General features: G+C 43.7%; 1 long non-coding RNA gene across 1 annotated transcript; it reads right to left on the bottom strand.

Annotated features, from left to right (window-relative positions):
- Positions 1 to 1238: 1238 nt before the first annotated feature.
- LOC135295470 (uncharacterized) lies at positions 1239 to 3026 on the bottom strand. The gene is made up of 3 exons (XR_010357581.1): positions 2877 to 3026; positions 2571 to 2787; positions 1239 to 1391 (listed from the first exon to the last, which is right to left on the bottom strand). It is a non-coding gene; the product is annotated as an uncharacterized LOC135295470 (long non-coding RNA).
- Between the last annotated feature and the right edge of the window lie 1015 nt (positions 3027 to 4041).

Raw genomic sequence — 4041 nt, 5'->3', positions numbered from 1 at the left:
AAACATGAGATTTGCATTATAGGTACAGCATTCTGTGTTTTTCTTTCTGTTTTTCAACCTTCATTTTTCTTTTCCTCAGTCAGTTCTCCCCATGTTTGGTTTCTAGGCCCAAAGACAAGTAGATGTTGGACTAACAAACCTGTAGGCAGCCCTGTTCCCATTTAAAATTCAAGACCTTTTGGCTGCAAACATTTTTTAAGATAATGTGTGCAGCACAGTCCTGCTTCTGCTGTTCACAGAGAATGACAGGGCACAAAGCGTTAAAGAGCTTATTTGTGACAGCAGGGTTGTAATAAAAGGTTATTGCACAAAGGGAAATACTTAAAAAAAATATTTGATTTATCATTTAAGTGGTTCTGTGCTCTCTCACTCTCTCTCCGTACAGATGCACACTACATAAAATCCATTTGCTCAGCTTTTCCCATGAGTAATCCAACCACAGTGGTTTGGAGCAAAAACCTGAAGAAGCAATTGAGAAAATTCCGGTATTGAAAGTTATTATTAAATGCTCATCGATAAACCAAATGTGCTGGTGTGTTGAGAGGGGGAGAGGAAAGTAGTAAAGTATTTATTTCCCGAAGATCAACTTTACAGTCTCCAGCAATTAAAAATGGATAAATGCAGTGCATTCTTTCCCCTTCCCCCAATTGTCAGTGGTGCTGGTACTCAGTACATTGAAGCACGGGAGGAAATTGGGAGCAATTTTTGCTCCTCCCTTTATGGAGGAGAGGGACGATGCTCTGCTGAGAATCAACACTTCAGAGCAGTGGCATAGGGTGTACCTTTTGTGACCATTCCCTCCACCAGCATCTTTGCTGGAATACAGATTGGGAGAGGTCTGTGAAAAGATGAGTGCATGGAACTCAGAGGTGAGATACTTTACAGCACATGCCTAGAGGTTGTGCTTTTAAACAGGGTTTCTTTGTACATGCAAAAACATCGCTAGTGTTCTGCTGCTTTCTGTGCGGGTTTACCACAGAGAAACAGAGCACAATGGTACTTAAAATAGATGACTACCTCTCTAGAAAATATATGCCCGCTGTGTAGTGTTCTTCCAGCTGACTCTCTGCTCATTGTTTTTTCCGAGAGATGTAATTTTTATTATTACACATTGTACCCATAAATAATATGCAACTTGAGAAAGAATGAAAACATTCCTCAGCTCAATTAAAAAGCAGGTTATCTCAAGGCTAGAGCTGTTGCCAAGTACATAATGGCTGTTTCACTTTACTGCCACAATCACTTTATTGCCAGAGCCAGGCTCATTACTTTGGGCTACTATGCATCTCAAGGCTTTGCTCTGAGCAATGCAGAAGCTGGGTAGCTGCCTCGTCTCAGGAACTGCTCTGGGAAACGCTGTGCCTCTTGCACACCTCCCTGCTTCAGCTTTGCTGCAGGGGACAATAATTCACTGTTAATCTATGGGCAGCAAATTACATCAAGCCTTGTGCTGAGCAAGGTGTTTGGGAGCAGAGCCCATTCCCCACTTCCCTTTATTCCCTCACTGCTGCTTCCCCCTCCCCGCAGCCCCCAGCTCTGTGAGCTGACAGATGGGCCCATGCCCACCGGTTTTCATCCTTCTGGATGCATGCTGAAATGAGCCTGGGCAAGGCACAACCTGCAAGTTCCTCTTCTCTTGTGCAGCTTCTCACCTTTAGTCACAGTCAAATCCTCTGAAGTGAGGGCACAGGGCAGGATAGCCACAGCAACAGACCCACACAACTCAGTGATGCACCATCTAAAACTTCATTTACTTTGCAAGGTGAGTTTAGTGGGTGGAAAGTGATTTTTTTTATTCCAAGAATTCTGTTCTATAACATACAGATGTACGACACACATGAATCAGACCCCCAGCCTCACTTTCAGTCTAGACCAGCACCTCAGACCCCGGGTGGCAGATGTTTGCTCTGCCAGGGGGACGTGTCAGGTCCTTGGTGGCAGCTCGGCCCCTGCACAGGGTGGCTCCACCTGGGGCAATAGCTGCTTTACTGTGTCAGCTGTCCTAGTACATACGTTCTCCTGCCCCCAGGAGACTGCTGTTTTTAACTATTTATTACTTTCTAAATTAGACTGTTGGCATAAGCTGCCAATGACTTTGCTAATTACATTGCCCCAGGCCAATCTCTCTGACTTACTCCTTACTAAGGCCAATTAGCAGTTGCCAGAGTGGTTTCTGTCACCCGCTGGCCTGCCGCCCCAAATGTGAATTCAGCGACAGTTATATAACAAAGTCCACCTAAATCTCGGTTTTCTGGATTATTATTTCCATCAGATAGAGCTGGGCAGATTTCACAGGTGGTCTTTTGAGGAGGCTAGTGCCTACCTCATGACCTAGGACCGTCTCAATAGAGATCTCACCAATGGTTTTGAAAGAAATATCTACCTGGTCCTCAGCCTTCCCAGGACTTCTTTCAAATACTTTGAAACTAATTTGAAAGCAGACAGAAGAAAAGCTCCATCTGCCCTGTGAATGAGTGCATGGGGATGCAACCACTTTTCCGTGATGCATGAGGTCATACAACACACATTGCTTTTAGTGATTTAAACAGAGAAACTGCTGGTTTTCCTACCTCCATGTAAACGTGCAGGACATGCATGAAGATAAGGCAGTGACATGGAGCAGGAGAAGGAGAATGTGTGTTCCCATTCTCTTCTTGCAGTCCCTTAATGATGTGGTGCCCCTGCTCAGAGGTGTAATGGCTGGTGATGCTGACAGTGAACACAATGCTCAGTCTCACTTTTCAGTGGGGCACTCCACCAAAAACCTTGGGAGGCTTTGTGGGGCTCCTGCAGAGGGAAGCAAGCCTTTTGTAACACAAACTCAGTGAAGAGACTGTGCAGCCCTGTTGGTAGGTGATTGGTGCTGTTTTTTTAACCTTGTTCTGTTTTTAAGCTTATTTAAATTATGCCAATGCAAGGGCCTTGGTGGGCCAATTAGTCAAACATTGCTGTTGATTTTAATCATGGAAATTACACAAGGCTGAAGCTTTTCTCCTTTGGTTTTTCTCATCTGCACTCCACTGTGGAATGTGATTGCACTGCTTATGTTTATGATATCAGTGCCAGAGACAGATATAAACCAGTCCATCTGGGTTCTGCTAGCAAGGTAGCAACAGCAGCAAAAACTTTGCCCAGTTTGCGTGACCCTCACTATAACACTTCAGAGACAGGATTTAGTTCCACTTTTATTTACCAGCCAGCTGGGGTGAGAAAGGAGACATGGTCAAGACCAGGGAAGAAGGCAGTGATAAGGATGCTCCTTTTACTCAGAAAATAGGGAAAAATGATAAAAAAGGACTAAGAAGGAGAGCTGATCTAGAACAACATGACTTTTACCTACAAAAGTGGCAATGGTGAAATGGAGATGGTTCATTGAGGGTTTCAGGTGGAGGAGAGCTAGGCATGATTTTGAGAACATGCTCAACAGAACCAGTGGGGACAGCTCCATTGCACTCATGACTTTGGGCTGCGCTCTGCACACCAGCACACAATTAGTTCTGAGGATATACAGCCTCATGTCAGCAGACCTTTCCCAACTGGAGCAACAATGTGGCTACTTAGGATATACAATAAATTCCATTCCTTCAGGACTGCAGTTCTGGCAACTCATCCCCAGAGATTCACTTCACTGAATTACTTCATGCAGTTGTTTGTGTAGGCACCAATAAAGTCGTTGCACATGCCTTTGAAAGTAATTTACAGTGAGCACTGTTGAGTTTGCTAAATATTCCCAGTGCTAAATCCTTTACAGGGAATCATTTGAACATGATGATATCCTTATCCACTTTCAAAGGCAGAATTGGAGAGGTTTTAATGATAGCCACTGTCTATGCATTTTATGCATTTTGGCTGAGTTTTTCAAAGCATGTAGGTAATGAGGACATCCAATTCCCATTAATTTTAGAGGCACCTTAAAAGGCTTTATAAATCTCAGCCTTTATGCTCTAGCCAAGAAGGGAAGATTGATTTCCATAGTGAGAAAAATTTTAGCAAAGTACAGATAGCTACTATAATAATGTCCATGATAACTCACAGAAAAAT

This window comes from Passer domesticus, chromosome 2, assembly GCF_036417665.1.
Source record: "Passer domesticus isolate bPasDom1 chromosome 2, bPasDom1.hap1, whole genome shotgun sequence".
NCBI classification, from domain to species: Eukaryota; Metazoa; Chordata; class Aves; order Passeriformes; family Passeridae; genus Passer; species Passer domesticus.
Note: the sequence above shows the minus strand (reverse complement) of the source record. Positions and strands in the feature narration are given on the sequence as shown.